This window comes from Macaca nemestrina, chromosome 16 (assembly GCF_043159975.1).
Source record: "Macaca nemestrina isolate mMacNem1 chromosome 16, mMacNem.hap1, whole genome shotgun sequence".
Taxonomy (NCBI): Eukaryota; Metazoa; Chordata; class Mammalia; order Primates; family Cercopithecidae; genus Macaca; species Macaca nemestrina.
In genome coordinates, this window is record NC_092140.1 from 14,004,385 (window position 1) to 14,023,562 (window position 19,178).

Below are 19,178 nucleotides of genomic sequence, written 5' to 3' on the forward strand. Positions count from 1 at the left end.
GAGACCCCATCTCTACAAAAAATACAAAACTTAGCCGGGTGTGGTGGGATGTGCCTGTGGTCCCAGCTACTTGGCTGGGGACGGGAGGGCTGAGGTGGAGGATTGATGGCTTTGGGCCTGGGGAGGTTGAGGCTGCAGTGAATCATGTTTATGCCACTGCACTCCAGCATAGGTGACAAGGTAAGACCCTGTCTCAAAAAAAAAAAAAAAACAAACAAAACAAAACAAAAAAAACCCTGCCATATAATGCTGAAATGTCTAAAATACTTTGGTGTGGAAAATCAGTAGTCTTTATAGAACATAATGCATCCAGAAAAAAAGGAAACAGTAAGAAAGAAAGGAAAAAGAAAAAACAAACACAGCCCCAAGGAAAACGAAGCCCCAGCAGAATGTGCTGCAGCCATCCCAAGCCCCTGGTACTATTCGTGCAGGGGTGCCTGCATGCCCTGTGCTCCAAAGTGTGTCACCACATCAGCCTCCAGGGGAGAAGCAATTAAACGACAGCTCTCACTGCAGAACTGAAGCCCAGTTCCTGAGGTACGAAAGCTAAGTAAAACCATTCTGGTGTGAAGTGTGTTATTCAGTTTACTTGTTAGCTAGAACCAAAGAGGTTAAAATTGAGAACACAGGATTCTTCACATCAGGAGATGTCTGAGGCCCTTCCTTCCTCCCTCCCTCCCCATCCAGGGTTCCACTGTCCATGTGGCCACAGCACGTCCATGAGAGTCATCCTGCTAACACCTATCTACCCTCGGCCTCTGTCTGCTCAGACTTTGAAACTAATGTATGGCCTTCCTTATCACCTAGCACAGCATAAATGGTGGCCAATGTCTCTGTTCTGCTGGTGAAATCATCAGTAAGTTTTATTTCAGTGCTTTGAGGTATTCTTTGGCCTTTTTTAAAAAAAATATAAGCGGCTACAGTCTTATTTTCTTTATTTTTGTAGAGACATGAGTCTTGCTATGTTACTTAGGCTGGTCTCAAACTCCTGGTCTCAAGTAATCCTCCCGCCTTGGCCTCCCAAAGTGCTGGGATTACAGGTATGAGCCCCTGGGCTCAGCCACTTTTTTTTTTTTTTTTTTTTAAGCAGGCTAAATAGACATATAATCTGCAACTAGGCTTTGTGCTTTAGTAAAGAAACAAAAGTCATTTCAACTTTTAAAGAAGGCTTTGCTACTTCAATTTTGACTATACAACTTTTCTGTCCATGTTTATTTTTCTTTATACAGAGCCATCTGCCAATATCTGGCCTATATTAACAAAGTACAACAAAACCAGGACCCCTCCTCTCCTCGCCAAGCCCCCATTCGTTTTTTTGAAACAGAGTCTCGCTCTGTCACCCAGGCTGGAGCGCAGTGGAGAATCTCGGCTCACTGCAACCTCCGCCCCCGGGGTTCAAGTGATTCTCCTGCCTCAGCCTCATGAGTTGCTTGGACTACAGGCATCTGCCACCGTGCCTGGCTAATTTTTGTATTTTTAGTAGAGATGGGGTTTCACCATGTTGCCAGGCTGGTCTTGAACTCCTGACCTCAGGTGATCCACCTGCCTCGGGCTCCCAAAGTGCTAGGATTACAGGCTTAGCCACCGCGCCCGGCCCAAGTCCCCACTCTTTAGGGGAAAGAATGGGGAGGCTGCTCTGTGTGTTTAGCAGGATGGTCGGCACTGCCTCTGGGGCTCCCTCCCCAGTCCTGTGTCCATGCTCCTCCCGCCAAGGCCCCAGGGGTGGTCCTCTGGCCTTCAGCTCCTATCATCTTGGGCTGCTCTGCTGCTCTCTGAGCCTCCGGAGTCCTTTGCTCAGAGACTCCACTGTCCCCAGACTCACCCCATCTCTATACCCGAGGAAGCCACCTTGACCCTCCTCTTGCCCTGGCATGGCCCGTCTTGAGGAAAGCTGGAAGGGTAAATGCTGCCAGGAGTCGTCCTGGGTTCTTACTAAGAGGCCAGTCAACCAGGACACCCAAAGCTTTCTGCTCTCCCTACAACTTGCTCCAGCCTCCTGGGCAGTGCTGGGCTGCCCCCACCAGCGTGCTGCGCCTCCCCTGGGCTTGACAGGTCCTCAGTGCATTTGCAGGCTGCGGTGGTGATTGGTTCTGCCACACGTGCTAGTGAAGTTTAAAAGGAAGATCCAGATACCAAAGGAGTACATGGATGCAGAAAAGTGAGGCCTCAGCTGCCTAACCAAGAGGCTGGTTTCCTGAGTGTCCTGGGTGCACCTTGAGATCCATGGCCACTGTGACAAGGCCTTGGAAAGATGAGCAGCTCCAACAGCAGCCAGTCATCCTCCAGCCGGCAACTGGGTAACAGGACTGGCCACGCTGACGGGGGGGCCAAGGGTAGTGGAGGCACCAGCCATGCTGATGTGGGACCAACAGTGGTGGGAGCACGGGCAATGCTGATGAGGGACCGATGGAGGTGGGGACACAGGCAACGCTGATGAGGGACCAACGGTGGCGGGTGCACCAGCCACGCCGACACAGTACCAATAGTGGCAGAGGCACTGGCCACGCTGATGTGGTGCCAAGGTTGGCGGGGGCATGGGCTACAGTGCCACAGGGCCAACGGTGGCCGGGGGTAGTGGCACTGGGGAGTCAGGAGAAGAAGACACGCGGAATACTCAAGTGCAGGCTGAAAGTGGTCCAGGATTCCATCTTCCTCTTTTATCCTCCTTTATTCCTAAACTTTATCAGTAGAAGACCATCATTTGCTGATTGACAGAGAAAGGAAAATGTTTTCAGTGACTGCCAAGTGCCTTGTCAACAGGCTGATGGCCGGCTGCACTTTCCGCAGTCCCCTCTGGAGGGTGGAGGGCAGTGATGATGAATCTCTGGCCTCCCTTTCCCGCCTCCCATTTATACACATTTCTAAAGCCCACCAAACCCCTAAGATATTTAGCCCGAAGCAGATCCAAAGGCACACATCTTACTGACCAGATGAAACCACGCTCAGAGATACATTTACCTCTGGCTGCCACCACCTCCAACCACCATTCCCTATGTCTTTTCCTTCAGCATAGCTGACACTCAAGCAGAATGAGTGACAAAGGAGCCCGATCGAAAGGGCTGCTGAAGGAAGGTTTGGAGGGCCTTTGGCTCAGATCACATGTACATTATCTCCATATAAAAGGCCAAGTACATTTGTTGGTCACCGACAATGTGTCAGGCATATGACAGCACAAAGACACTCTCTCCCCTCTTTAGGCCTCACACTTTTAAAAGACAAGAGAAACAGTCCAGATCATTCTTTTCAGTACTATTTGTTTCCAGCTGAAGATGAGATCTTTTAATGCAGCCCTTCATCCTGATCTCCAGGAAGGAGACAACTGGATGGCTCTGGCCATTCTGCTTTCTCTGGTTCTCACAGCAAGGGCCTGCAGAAATTCTAGAACACAATTATGAGGAAAGAAGCTCTCAGCACTCCAAAGCAGAAGGAACAACTATCTTGAATATGCCGAAAATTGCTGTCTTTAAGGTATTAAGGACCCAGTTTATATATACTGCGGTGGGGCTGGGCATGGTGGCTTACGCCTCTAATCCCAGAAGTTTGGGAGGCTGAGGTGGGAGGCTCATTTGAGCCCAGGAGTTTGAGACCAGCCTGGGCAACATAATGAGACTCCATCTCTACAAAAACAAAACAAAACAAAACAAAAACACACAACAGCCGGGCATGGTGGTGCAAAACTGTGGTCCCAGCTACCTGTGAGGACTGCTTGAGCCCCGGAGGCTGAGGCTGCAGTGAGGCGTGATTGCACCACTGCACTTCAGCCTGGGTAACACAATGAGACCCTGTCTCTATTAAAAAAAAAAAAAAAGAAAGAAAAGAAGTTGGCTCACACCTGTAATCCCAGCACTTTGGGAGGCCAAGGGAGGCAGATCACAAGGTCAGGAGATCGAGACCATCCTGGCTAACACAGTGAAATCCTGTCTCTACTAAAAATACAAAAAATTAGCTAGATGTGGTGGTACGTGCCTGTAGTCTCTGCTACTCAGGAGCTGAGGCAGGAGAATCGCTTGGACCCAGGAGGCAGAGGTTGCAGTGAGCTGAGATCGTGCCACTGCACTCCAGCCTGGGTGACAGAGCAAGACTGCACCTCAAAAAAAAAAAAAGAAAAGAAAAGAAAAGAAAACATATGTATGTTAAGTATTAATAAGTACCCAGTTGATATTTATTGGGGGAGGGGGCCAGTATGGTGGCTCACACCTGTAATTCCCCCACCGAAACAGAGCTTTGGGGAATACCCTCACAAAACTCATTAAAAGAAATATAATGGGATCTGTAATATTAATACTAATATTGTCTTTATTTTTATTTTTTGAGACAGTTTTGCTCTGTCACCTAGGCTGATGTGCAGTGGTGTGATCTCCACTCACTGCAACCTCCACCTTCCAGGGTTCACACCATTCTCCTGCCTCAGCCTTCCGAGTAGCTGGGACTACAGGTACCCGCCACTACGCCCGGCTAATTTTTTGTATTTTTAGTAGAGACGGGGTTTCACCCTGTTAGCCAGGATGGTCTCGATCTCCTGACCTCGTGATCTGCCCGCCTCGACCTCCCAAAGTGCTAGTATCACAGGCGTGAGCCACAGCGCCCGGCCCTTTTTTTTTTTTTTTTTTTTTGAGATGAAGTCTCACTTTGTTGCCCAAGCTGGAGTGCAGTGGCATCATCTTGGCCCATTGCAACCTCTGCCTCCTGGGTCCAAGTGATTCTCCTGCCTCGGCCTCCCGAGTAGCTGGGATTACAGGCGCGTGACACCACTCCTGTCTAATTTTTGAACTTTTAGTAGAAATGGGGTTTCACCAAGTTGTCCAGGCTGGTCTCGAACTCCTGACCTCAGGTGATCTGCCCATCTCAGCCTCCCAAAATGCTGGGATTACAGGCGTGAGTCACGATGCCCAGCCAAAACCAGGTTCTGAATGTACATCCCTACACTCTTTTTTGGGGGGAAAAAGCAAGTGGTAACCAGGTAACTTCCCTGGCCCTCAGCATGCGTGAATGAAATGAGAATGTAGGTGCCTGAGGCCCTATAGACACCACTGCCTTAGGGATTAATGGGAGCGGGAGGGGCGCTCATGGGGGATGCACTGAGGGCCAGGCCTGTGCCAGCCGCTTTACCTTATTCAGAGTTTAATTCTCACACCGACCCCTGAGCTGCTGGCTCTTCCCTTTTCAGGGGAGGAAAAGTAAATGACAGCCTGTGTCCTTTCTATGACACCACTCTGCCTCCATGGATCTCTCCAGTTTTAAGTCTCGGGAAATCTATCAATCACACAACTTCAGTTAGCATTCCAAGAACTAGGGGAAGGCCCGAGTAATCTATTCAAAGACATGCTTCAGAAAGAACACACCACCCCCACAGAGAGTTAAAGCTGATTATTAAGAAGCAGGATACTTAGGTGTTTCCGCTATTTACATAATCATTGTAAATATAAGTAATAGACTAATTACATTGATAATTATGACAATGAGCCTGGCATGGAGGAAGAGTTTAATAAATAATATTTGACGAATGAAAGAGTTCATCCTTGAGTTCTTAATCTCGAAACATTACCAAAAAGAACAAATGAGAAGTCTAACATCTTATTAATTTGAAAATAATAATTTAAGAAAATTCTTATGATTGGCTATTAAACTTTTAGCAGAACAGTAGTAATTATCATAAAACATACTCTAAAATTAATTCTGAAATCTTGCCTTAATGTGTTTACACAAACATATTAGATGTATACATTCATGAAAATAAACCCATCTACATTCAATTGAAAAACAGATGCTTCAACTGGAGAAAAAGGGATTTTATCTATCCATACCCAAAGCTATTTTAAATTAGGACTTTTAACCTGTTGCCCTCGTGCGCATGTGCAGTAGCTGGATTAACAGGACAGAAAGCAACAGCCCAAGAACTGACCCTCCTGCATCAAATGAGTAAACCAAAAAGGAAAGGGGATTTACGCAAACACCACAATGCCTCCCTGGGAGCCGTTCCAGTCCATCAGAACGAAATCCACCCTTTCAGCGGCATGGAAATGTATGGATACTGAATAGACCTTGCATTTACAATAAATAAACATTACATACATTTTCCAAAATGAGCTTATAAAATACAACAGGTATGAGACTCAGTTTAACTAAGCACTTTAGATATATCCTAACACCAAATCAGCTAACATTTCCCACTGAGTTTCTACAGCATAGTACTAGAATGTCCCTTCATCTCTCTGATGTCCTCTCCACAAATAAGAAAGCTGGTCAATAAAAGAAAACAGAAAACAATAGAATCCAGTTTTCTACCTGATCCTGACCATCCTGGGGCCAATCTTCAACTTTCCCACAACGGCTCCAGTGAAAGCTTACATCGCCAGCCCTCACTTTTCCTTTTCTTTTGTTCCCCTTGGGAGCAGTTCCTGAAACTTACCCAAGCTGTGAGCTTCTGAGTAAGAGGCAGGTCCAGAACCTTAAAAAAAACCCATGGTATTACCATAGTAAATCACCATCTTACTGTTCGGTCTTCTCTTCTTTTACATCAAGATTTGTTTTCTGCCAGCAACCTGAGAGCGGGCTCTTTCCTAAGCCGAGATCCCAGATCACGGTCATGTGTAGAGGCCAGCCTTGCTTGTCAAGTCTTAGAGAGCTGTCTGCAGTGCGTGCCTCTTCCCCATAGCCAAGTAGGCCCGAGAAATGCTAATACTCAGCAGGACGCATCAAGAACTTTCAGCCTCAGCAATGGCTAAGAAGAAAGTATCACAAATTGACTGAAATTATCTATAGCACAAAAGAAAAGAGAAGGAATTAATCAAAGTCTCTCTCTTAATGCAATGCTTGATTGAACTACCCCAATCCCTTTTTAAATAGGACACTGGTGGCAAGTGACCCCAACGACACGCCCTAGAGAGGTACACAAGGAACACTTGTTCCATTTTTTTCTTTTATGACCTCATTAAGGAGGATTTTGAAGATTGTCCCTGAATATAAGAACAAAGTGTCCTAAGACATCTCTAACTTTTTATGTCTTTAGCCTTTTGCTGCTGCAATGGCCTTTGCGTCTGTAACTCGGTGCGTTCTGCTTGCGCTCACCTCCCCACCCAAACAAGAACTGAGTGAGAAGTCTGCACGAAAACAATCACAGCTGTACCCTCTAAACGCAGAGATGAGCTGGTTTCTTACACCAGAAAGTTTTGCCAAGACCAACTTGGGATCCATTCTTTTTTTTTTCATCTTCTCCAAGTCGGAGCTGCCATTAATTAGCTCTGGGGGCTGTTTCCAGGCTCTTATCAAGGGAGGGTGCCGGCTGCCAACCCTGCCTGGCGTGAAAATACTCCACCGCCAGGAACATTTTCCTCAAAGTGTTTGTTGATTCCACGCTTCGGTTTAATATGGAAGATTATATTTTACAATCAGAAACAAACAAACAGATTTATAACCGAAGGCTTGAAAGGCAAACAGGGGAAAATCAAGCGAAAGACTGAGCCTAAATGCAGTATTTTTATTGACTTCTTAGAAACCAAATAACCTGGCATATTAGTGTGTGCATTCTGCAACAGACATTCAGCCCCATTGTACTACTTAGAAGAGAATAAAAAGAAACCCTACTGTTTGAAACCCAGCGGAACATCCCCACAACAGGGCACAACTGTTCCCTCATGCATGAATGGGAAGGAGATGAAAGAAAAGATGGACTTCTGAGGTACAGCAAAAAACAAAGACAACAAAAGTGCTGACCATGAGGGAATGACACAACTCATTGCAGCGCAAAGGATAAGAGAAAGGAGCTCAGACAATGGTGAGGACAGCCAAGTGACACGGAGGAGAATTGAAAAATCTACACAAGTGTCTTTTCTCTCCGCCCTTGATGAAAAACAATTAAATGTTGGTACATCTGTCACAGAAAAGATCACTGAAACCTGTAACCATCATGATGAATGGTAACTTACCTACCCAAACTGGAACTCTCCAGTTAAACCTTGTCACCTCTGTTTCTTACCTACCCTTACTAAAATGAAAAGTTTTCATTTCTGTGACAATTTACCACATCTGAATATGCTGTAACAAATTCTTATACGGAGACTAAGAGGCACTGAAGATGCCCGTGTACCCATGGATGGGAACATGGATACGAAGGTTTAAAACACTCCACGGAAAACATGGGCCTCAAGAAATTTCCGGAGAGAAACTACAGATTTTCCTCTTGACTTGCATTACGATTACAGCCCTATTTCATCTGAATTTCAGATTGGTTTTCCATCTAGCAGCAGCTCCAACATTCTGGCTTTAAGAGTCGTTGCTCTCAAACCCTACTGCCAAGAAGATATTGTTTGTAAACATTTAATAAGAATGAAGAAAGCTCATGATTTAATGCTACTTTTAGGTAAATGCAGTCATTGGTATGTGATGGCAATAATTACCTTTTGATGTTTCTGTTTTTCTTAAACAGAGCACACCTGTCCACACTTCACTAACGTTGAGCCCTGCTAATGAAGTGTTCACTGAGAAAATCCCATCTACCAAATATATGAAAAACCCACCATATGAAATCCCCACTAGATGTTTATTGCTCCGGAAGTCCACCAGCCTGGGAAAGTCACACAGTGTTTTAAAGCCAGCTCCTGGGCCTTATTCCTGGCTTGATAACGTGCAGCCCTGCACAACAGCCAAAAAGCAGTTATTGACCCTGTCAGAACGCCTGATTAATGGATAAACGCTGTAATTGATTAGCAGAGAAGTGTGAATTAAAACAGGGCATGGCATCAATAACCAGCCTCTGACAACAGCAGTTGACGTAAAATGTAAAACAAGAGCCTGCGGCTATATCTCATCAAAGGCACACTTTTCTTAAAACAGGGGAGAAAGGGGGAAGTAAGCAGGCCTAGTGTCCTGTCCTCTTGGTAATGATGCTGTGTGAAGCCACCAGCAAACGGCATGGGAACTCAGTCGTCAGTCCAGCTTCATGTATCAAGCGGTGCAAAGCAGTTAAACATTTCTATTGTTCTGGGACTTAAAACAAAAGCATAGAAGAAGTCCTATTCTCTCTTCATTTTTTCACTGGGAACTCTCCAAGTATAACCTCAAAGAAAAGTGAATTCTGCCTGATTCAGTGCTCCTGGAGAGGTAGGAGGCACAGCTCACTGGAATATTGCTTCTAAGTGAAAAATGCATTCATTCATTCACTCATTCATTCATTCATCCAGCATCTGGTATGAACCAGTGACTCTTCTGGGATGGAGAGTACAAAGATGGATAAGGTTGGCGGCAGGCTGAGGTGATGCAGACCCACTCCTGCTGAAATTACACACAGCTATTGGAAAATCTAAAGCAACTTTAAAACAAAAAAAAAGAGGTTTAATGTGTAGCTCAGCTTGATAGAAAGAGGAAAGAGAGATTCCCAAGTGCCAGAAACAAAGCAGAATCTCCAGGCTGGGAGGAAACCTCCAGCTGATGTATCCACCGAGGGCTGTCAGCCCTTGAAACAATAAGTAGGGGTCAGAGTGTCAACACCCCTGGGGACAGAAGACACCACCCAGGCCTGTGTAAGATGAGGGGGAAACTGGACCAAACCGGACCCCTTAAGAAGCTACCCACCCAGTCCATGAAAAGGGAACTGGAAGAACCATGCTCACCAAAGAAATAGCAAGGAGGCCTGAGGTCTGGCTTGAGCTCTAAAAAGTAACCAAAAGCTTTTGTGTGAATCATCAGAATCAGGAGCCTATGCTAAGAGCAAATGCAGGGATTAAGTTGACACCACCCAGTTGGGTTGGAAATCACAAACAGAGAAATTAAAAATTAAAACTTGTTCAAGACCTTAAAATAACTGAGCCTTGGTTTGCAGAAGAAAAAGGCAAAGCAGTGCTCCAGAAATGTATCCACAATCCAGGGCACAGGGACTCCCAGAGGCAAAAACAACCCCTACTGAAGATGAGCTCACAATAAAAAATTCCAACCAGGCCAGGAACGAACCTACCATGCCAAGGGTCTGCAAGTACAACATGAGGGCCCATTGGTACCTGGGAACTAGAAATAAGTGAAAACCTAAAAAAGAATCTGATATATATTTTTAGGGCTATTAAAGTGATACAAGAAGGAACAGTAACCATTGAAAGAAAAGGACATGATTGAAAATAAAAATTAATTTGAAAGAGAATCAAATAGCAGATTTAGAAGGACAAAAACAGAGTCACTGAAATAATAAGTAAATTAGTAGATTATATATGGCCAATAAAAGAATTAGGGGCCGGGAGTCATGGCTCACACCTGTAATCCCAGCATTTTGGGAAGCCGAGGCAGGCGGATCACTTGCGGTCAGGAGTTCAAGATCAGCCTAGCCAACATGGTTGGCTAAAATACAGAAGATTACTAAAAATACAGAAGATTAGCGAGGCGTGGTAGTGGGCTCTGTAATCCCAGCTACTCAGGAGGCTGAGGCAGGAGAATCGCTTGAACCCAGGAGGTGGACGTTGCAGTGGGCAGATATCGCATCATTGCACTCCAGCCTGGGCGACAAGAGTGAAACTCCATCTCAAAAAAAAAAAAAAGAATTAGGGAACTACAGAATGGATGCAGGGAAATCATACAGAACATGGCACAGAGAGGTAGGAGATGGAAGACGTTAAGAAACCAGGGAACATGAGACCTTACAACAAATGCTAAAGAGAGAACAGAAAGAATGAGGACTTACGACTGAGATGTTTTCAGAATGGAAAGCAGCATTTAAATTATCAGACTGAACAGCATAGTCAGGAGCCAGATAAACAATCACAAATCAACACCTAACACATAATAACGAAGCTTTAGAACACATAGAGAGAAAAGACAGATTACCCGTGAAAAAAGAACAATTTTTCTGCACAGTAGAATGTTACTAAGCAGCAAAATCAACCCAAAATTAATGGAATAGTGTTTCAAAGTATTGAGTAAAACAAGAGCCTGCGGCTATTGAGAGAATATAGCTTTTAGCCTTGAACGCAACTAAGTATTGAGAGAATATAGCTTTTAGCCTTGAACGCAACTAAGCAATCATTCAAGAGGAAGGGCAAAATAAACACGTTCTCAAGAAAAAGGCTGAAGAAAGTTACTATTGTTAGACCTTTACTGAGAGAAGTGACCAATGCTATATTTCAGGATAAAAGACTCAATCCAAAAGAAAACAGTGGGATCCAAAGGAGCAATGGTGAGCAGAGAGGCTCTAAACATGTAAGTAAATCTAAATAAGCCAGCAATATCAATCATAATGTTGTCTCATTTAAAACAAAGTATTAAAAAAAAAAAAAACAACCAAAAAGTTAAGTACTAGACTCTGGTAACATGCTACACAGGTAACACGAAAGATTGGGAGTGAATATCAGAGCCAAAATATTCCGAGACATTTTGATCAGAAGGAGAGCAGAGATATATCCATTAGCTTTAGACTCAAATAAAATATGCATATTAAATTATAAATGTAATCACAAAAAAAAACAGAATGTATACTTTCCAAATCAATAGGAAGAAATAAACAAAGTAGAATAAATAAGAAAACTATAATAAAATAAAATAATAAAACTAAAAAAATAAAATAGGCCGGGCGTGGTGCCTCAAGCCTGTAATCCCAGCACTTTGGGAGGCCGAGGCAGGCGGATCACGAGGTCAGGAGATTGAGACCTTCCTGGCTAACACGGTGAAAACCCGTCTCTACTAAAAATACAAAAAAAAATTAGCCGGGCGTGGTGGCGGGCACCTGTAGTCCCAGCTACTCGGGAGGCTGAGGCAGGAGAATGGCGTGAACCCAGCAGGCGGAGGCTGCAGTGAGCTGAGATCGCGCCACTGCACTCCAGCCTGGGCGACAGAGTGAGACTCCATCTCAAAAAAATAAATAAATAAATAAATAATAAATAAAATAAAGAGAACTAAGTACAATGAAAAGCAAAAAAAGAGGGGAAATACAAGTAAGTAAACAGCACAGTATATAAAATTAGTAAAATATGGTAGTAAAACCAAATTTGATTACGTTAGCAATCATAACAAATGTGAACAGATTAAATATCCCTGCTAAAAGACCAAGATTAAATTTAAAGAAAAAAAAAGTTTCAATTAAATACTGTTTATAAAAGATACACCTAAAACAGAAGGACACAGAATGGTTGAAAGTAAAAAATAAAAAGGTGATCAAAATAAAAAGATATTGTCAAGCCGGGTGCAGTGGCTCATGCCTGTAATCCCAGCACTTTGTGGGGCTGAGGTGGGTGGATTGCCTGAGGTCAGGTGTTCAAGACCAGCCTGGCCAACATAGTGAAACCCCATCTCTACTAAAAATACAAAGAATTAGTTGGGTGTGGTGGCGGGCACCTGTAATCCCAGCTATTAGGGAGGGTGAGGCAGGAGACTCGCTTGAACCCGGGAGGCAGAGGTTGCAGTGAGCCGAGATAGCACCATTGCACTCCAGCCTGGGCAACAAGAGCGAAACTCCATCTCCAAAAAATATACATATACACACACACATATATATATATATAGAGAGAGAGAGAGAGAGAGAGAGAGTCAGGTGATGCCTGTTTTGTTTCTTGATGTGACTGGCATAAAATAGGTTCTTGGCTGGACATGGTGGCTCACACCTAATCACAGCACTTTGGGAGGCCAAGGCAGTAGACTACTTGAGGTCAGGAGTTTGAGACCAGCCTGAGTAACATAGCAAGACTCCATCTCATAACAAACAAACAAACAAATAAATAAATAAATAAATCAGCCAGGCTCAGTGGCGCCTGCCTGTAGTCTCAGCTACTCAGAAGGCTGAGGCAGGGAGGTCACCTGAGCCCAAGAGTTGAAGGCTGCAGTGAGCCGTGATCTCACCAGTGTACTCTAGCCTGGATAACACAGGGTGACCATATCTTTAAAAAAAAAAAAAAAAGAATAGGCCAGGCACGGTGGCTCATGCCTGTAATCCCAGCACTTTGGGTGCCCAAACAGGCAGATTACCTGAGGTCGGGAGTTCAAGACCAGCCTGGCCGACATGGAGAAACCCCATCTCTACTAAAAATACAAAATAAGCCAGGCGTGGTGGTGCATGCCTATAATCCCAGCTACTGGGGAGGCTGAGGCAGGAGAATCGCTCGAATCTGGGAGGCGGAGGTTTCAGTGAGCTGAGATCGTGCCATTGCACTCCAGCCTGGACAACAAGAGCGAAACTGCCACTCGGGGAAAAAAAAAAGTTCTCAACAGGTATTGCTGAGTGAGTGACTGAATTAATTAATATCAAACAAGATAGAGAGTAGGACAAAAACATTCTTAGGATAAAGAAGATCATTATCTAATGATAAAAAAGAACATTTTATCAGAAAGAAATAATATTTCTCAAATTGCAGACATCTGAAATAAACAATAAAATTATTAGAATTACAGAAGCAATTGATAAATTCACAACCAGAAGCAGAAATGGATAGATCTAATGGACAAAAATTTAGTAAGACTTGAACAGCATGTGAAGAAGCACTGCCTCATAGACACGAGTCCAGGAAATACCAGCCCAAATATGCTGAATTGGTTTGCTGGTTACTTCAAGCTGAAGGCATTTGGGAAACAGCAAATGCAGAGGGGCTTTTCCTGAATCTCCCTTATCCAATGAAATGCAGATTCTCCAGAAGGGAAGTCAATTGTCATGAAAACCCTCTCTAGGTTTTTTTTTGTTTGTTTGTTTTTGTTTTTGTTTTGAGACAGTCTCGCTGTCTTCCAGGCTGGAGTGCAGTGGCGCAATTTTGGCTCACTGCAAGCTCCGCCTCCCGGGTTCACGCCATTCTTCTGCCTCAGTCTCCCTAGCAGCTGGGACTACAGGCACCCGCCACCATGCCCAGCAAATTTTTTGTATTTTTAGTAGAGACGGGGTTTCACTGTGTTAGCCAGGATGGTCTCAATCTCCTGACCTTGTGATCCGCCCACCTCGGCCTACCAAAGTGTTGGGATTACAGGCGTGAGCCACCGCACCCGGGCTGTTTTTGTTTTTTTTTTTTTTAATCTATCAGGGGAGGTTAACAGGCAACAGGAGTGAAACCTAGAAGAGGCTGGAACTTGGTACCTGGTCCGGACAGGCTACTGCCTATTTTTGCAAAAGCCTATGTCCCTTTTCATAATCATTTACTCCCTAAGTGGCCCCTACTTATCTCCCCATTCCCCTAGGAAAGGTTTAGAAAAGCTTCTGAGGCTGAGAGAGTTGGCTCATGCCTATAGTGTTAGTACTTTGGGAGGCCCAGGTGGGAGGATCACTTGAGCCCAGGAGTTCTAGACCAGTCTGGGCAACTTAGGGAGACCCTGTCTCTACAAAAAAAAAAAAAAAGAGAGAAAGAGAGAGAGAGAAGGCTAAAATCAACTTTATGGCAATAAATTTGAAAACAGATAATGTGAACAATATTCCAGATAAACATAAGTAATCAAAAGTACTGTAATTCAATAAATGAAAGCTAGGAAATCTGAAGAGATCCTATGTTACTAAATATACTGCATTAGTCGTCAAGACAGATACACACACACACATACACACCCAAGTTGTATAGATAATTTCTAACAAGTTTTAACAAAAACCTTTAAGAAACAGAGTATTCAAGGCAGTGAATTCACAGTGGCTCACCCATGGAATCCCAGCATTTTGGGAGGCTGAGGCAGGAGGATCACTTGAGCCCAGGAGTCTGAGACCAGCCTGGGCAACATGCCAAAGCCCCATCACTACAAAAAATACAAAAATTAGCCAGGCATGGTGGCATGTACCTGTAGTCCCAGCTACATGGGAGGCTGAGGCAGGAGGATCCTGGGAGCCTGGGAGGCAAAGGATGCAGTGAGCTGAGATCATGCCACTGCACTCCAGCCTGGGCAACAGAGCAAGACCCTGCCTCAAAAAAATAAAGAATAATTCTTTTTTAGGCCGGGCGCGGTGGCTCAAGCCTGTAATCCCAGCACTTTGGGAGGCCGAGGCGGGCGGATCACAAGGTCAGGAGATCGAGACCACAGTGAAACCCCGTCTCTACTAAAATTACAAAAAATTAGCCAGGCGCGGTGGCGGGCGCCTGTAGTCCTAGCTACTCAGGAGGCTGAGGCAGGAGAATGGCGTGAACCCAGGAGGCGGAGCTTGCAGTGAGCCGAGATCGCGCCACTGCACTCCAGCCTGGGCAACAGCGTGAGACTCCGTCTCAAAAAAAAAAAAAAAAAGAATAATTCTTTTTTTTTTCTTATTTTTTTTCAGATGGAGTCTTGCTCTGTCACCCAGGCTGGAGTGCAATGGCACAATCTCAACTCACTGCAACCTCTGCCTCCTGGGTTCTGGAATTGCAGGTGCGCAACACCACGCCCAGCTACTTTTTGCATTTTTAGTAGAGACGGGGTTTCACCATGTTGTCCAGGCTGGTTTTGAACTCCTGACCTCAGGTGATCCACCTGCTTCAGCTTCCCAAAGTGCTGGGATTACAGGTGTGAGCCACCATGCCAACCGAAGAAACAGATAATTCATATCTTACACAAGCAGTTCAAGAAATTAAGAGGGAAAGTTTCCCACATAATTTTTTCCCAATTCATTTCTGAAAAAAGCATAAAAACTGAAGGAGGCAAAAACAAGAAAAGTATAGGCTGGGTGTGGTGGATCACGCCTGTAATCCCAGCACTTTGGGAGGCTGAGGTGGGTGGATCACCTGAGGTCAGGAGTTTGAGACCAGCCTGACCAATAATATGGTGAAACCCTGTCTCTACTAAAAATATAAAAATTACTCAGGCATGGTGGCAGACACCTGTTATCCCAGCTATTTGGGAGGCAGAGGCAGGAGAATCGCTTGGGCCAGGAAGGTGGAGGTTGCAGTGAGCCAAGATTGCGCCATTGCATTGCAGTCTGGGCAACAGAGCAAGACTCCATTAAAAAAAAAAAAAAAAAAAAAAAAAGGCCAGGCATGGTGGCTCATGCCTGTAACCCCAGCACTCTGGGAGGCCGAGGCTGGCGGATGATGAGGTCAGGAGATAGAGACCATCCTGGTTAACACGGTGAAAACCCATCTCTACTAAAAATACAAAAAATTAGCCGGGTTTGGTGGCGGGCACCTGTAGTCCCAGCTACTTGGGAGGCTGAGGCAGGAGAATGGCATGAACCCGGGAGGCAGAGCTTGCAGTAAGCCAAGACTGTGCCACTGCATTCCAGCCTGGGCGACAGAGCGAGACTCCGTCTCAAAAAAACAAAAGAAAGAAAAGTATAGGCCACTCTCAATTTTACATTTCCATAAAATTCTGAATTTCAGCAAACTGAAAAATGATGTCTGCCGGGCATGGTGGTGCACACCAGTCTTTCAGCTACTGGGGAGGCTGAGGCAGAAGAATCACTTGAGCCCAGGAGTTTCAGCCCAGCCTGAGCAACATAGTTAGATCTTGTCTCTGAAGGAAAAAAAAAATTACAGCAATAAAGCAAGGACAATTTAACATTACAAAACATGTTATTATTGTTCACCTCATTAACAGATGAGAAAAGAAAAGCCTTTTGAACATCTCAAGAGATGCAGAGAAAGCATTTGATAAAATTCAATACTCATTCATAATTTAAAAAAGAGTTTATAAAGTTTGCTAAATAACATGGCAGATTATTAGTATTTGTCTCTGCTTTCTTTCTAAAACCCACAATGAAGAGGGGAGGAATACAGATCCACAGAAACAGATATAACAGAAGAAGCAATCCCTTATAAGATATGTTAACAAACCACTGGAAAATGGAGAGTGGATCAATAGGTGAAAACATTGGCTACTAACTTCCTGCAGCCCCGAGACCTGAGAAACATGACAGGCCAAAAGCATCAAACTTAATTCTACCCACAGAACTCTGGAAAAGCTGAGGAACTAGAGGTTCCTGGTACCTATGAACACAGGGCAGTGGGCTGGAACAAAAGTGAATGGTAACAACGTGCTAGCAGCCCTGGCTCACTCTCAGCGCCGCCTCGGCCTGGGCACCTCTGGCCGCACTTGAGAAGCCCTTCAGACCGCCGCTGCACTGTGGGAGCCCCTCTCTGGGCAGGCTGAGGAGGGAGCCGGCTCCCTCTGCTGGCAGGGAGGTGTGGAGGGAGAGGCACCGGTGGGAACCGGGGCTGCACGTGGCATTCGGGCGCCAGCACGACCTGAATGCCAGCATAAGTTCCAGGTGGGCGCAGGCTGGGCCGGCGCTGCCCACCTGGGCAGTAAGGGGCTTGGCACTCAGCCAGCAACTGTGGAGGGTCCACCGGATACCCCAGCACTGCCCACCCGCCTGAGCCCGGCTCGAATTCTCGCCGGGCCTCAGCCGCCTCCCCACGGGGCAGGGCTCGGGACCTACAGCCTGCCATGCCCAAGCCCCCGCCCCCACCATGGGCTCCCACAAAGCCTGAGCCTCCCTGATGGGCACCGCCCCCTGCTCCACAGGCACCAGGTCTCACTGACCACCCAAGGGCTGAGGAGTGAGGGCATGCAGTGACTGGCGGGCAGCTCTGCTGACGCCCCTGCTCTGGATCCACTGAGGGAAGCCAGCTGGACTCCTGAGTTGGGTGAGGACTTGGAGAACTTTTTTGTCTAGCTAGAGGATTGTAAACGCACCAATCAGCATTGTGTGTCTAGCTAAAGGATTATAACCGCACCAATCACTGCTCTGTGTCTAGCTAATCTAGGGCGGACTTGGAGAACTTTTGTGTCTAGCTAAAGGATTGTAAATACACCAATTAGCACTCTGTGTCTAGCTCAAGGTTTGTAAATGCACCAATCAGCAGCCTGTCAAAACAGACCAATTGGCTAGCTCTCTGTAAAATGGACCAATCAGCAGGATGTGGGCGGGGTCAGATAAGGGAATGAAAGCAGGTTGCCTGAGTCAGCAGTGGCAACCCACTGGGTTCCCCTTCCACACCGTGGAAGCTTTGTTCTTTAGCTCTTTACAATGAGTCATGCTGCTGCTCACTCTTTGGGGCCACGCTGCCTTTATGAGCTGTAACACTTACCACGAAGGTCTGCAGCTTCACTCCTGAAGCCAGCAAGACCACACACCCACCAGGAGGGATGAACAACTCCAGATGAAAGGAACAAACAATTCTGGACACGCCACTTTTATGAACTGTAACACTCACCACGAGGGTCTGTAGCTTCACTCCTGAGGCCAGCAAGACCATGAACCCACCAGAAGGAACAAACAACTCCAGATGCGCTGCCTTTATAGAGCTTTAACACTCACAGCAAAGGTCTGCAGCTTCACTCCTGATATCAGTGAGACTCTACTAAAAGTACAAAAATCAGCTGGGTGTGGTGGTGGACACCTGTAATCCCAGCTACTCAGGAGGCTGAGGCATGAGAATCACCTGAACCCAGGAGGCGGAGGTTGCAGTGAGCCGAGATCATACCACTGCACTCTATCTGGGGCAACAACAGCAAAACTATGTCTCAAAACAACACTAACAAAAAGTCAGACACTAAGAGAAGCTGGGAGACTTGTCGATAGCTTGAAGGAGATGTGTTGACAAAGCAAAGGTTATTTTCCACTTCATCTTTGGCAGAGATGTATGTAAAACCTCACTGTAAGCTGTGGGTAAGAATTCCACAGTGGGACAGAGTCAAAACCCAAGAGAGAGAGTGGCTAAATGGTGTACCAAGATTCCTCAAGGACAGGGAAGAAACTAGGGGGACTGCCATTGGAGAAGGAGGATACCTCTCATTTGGGAAAGGAAGATAAAGAAAAGGACTGGGGAAGTGCAGGGGTTTGGGAAAAAGCAATATCCCTGGAAATATAGTCCCTCTTTTACTTTTTTTCCCTGCCTGCATTAAAACTCACAAGTTCCCTCTCGTCCTACCTTGTCTTCATAAGTCTCAATGACAAGGACCACTGAAAAAAATGCTGTGCAGTATAAATAATAACAGCTTTATTATTCCCCCAGCTCCACTGGGGCAGAGAAACACAGCAGACGGTCCCTGGGAAGAACAAATGCCATGTGCGGTCCCGTGACTGCCTCGTCCAGAATGCATCCTTGCGACATTGCTCTGGGCCTCTGGAGAGGAAGGAGAAACACTGTCCAATCTCAAGTTTCTTTAAAAACAAACAAATAAAAACACAAGTCACCATTTAAAAATAGGTAAGAGTGAAACCAGCTACGGAAATGTGGTGGTGAGGCTCTGTCCCCAACAGGCTCTTTCCTACTGCTTCACTCCACAAAGCTACTTCTCTGCATCCCCTATTTATTGAAAGAATTCACACA

At 45.5% G+C, this 19,178-nt stretch overlaps 1 protein-coding gene and 1 long non-coding RNA gene across 12 annotated transcripts in view; one reads left to right on the top strand and one right to left on the bottom strand.

The window, feature by feature from the left end:
* The window catches only part of LOC105477862 (citramalyl-CoA lyase), a 313,469-nt gene that overhangs the window by 191,473 nt on the left and 102,818 nt on the right, over nt 1–19,178 (bottom strand). The window lies entirely within an intron of this gene.
* LOC105477882 (uncharacterized) overlaps nt 3,409–19,178 on the top strand; it is a 35,290-nt gene continuing 19,520 nt past the window's right edge. For 6 of the 7 annotated variants that reach the window (XR_011614625.1, XR_011614623.1, XR_011614629.1 and 3 more), the window contains exons 1-2: nt 3,409–3,468; nt 11,107–11,178. This is a non-coding gene — a long non-coding RNA (uncharacterized lncRNA). The remainder of the gene's footprint in view (nt 3,469–11,106; nt 11,179–19,178) is intronic. The other variant, XR_011614624.1, reaches the window with a different exon arrangement.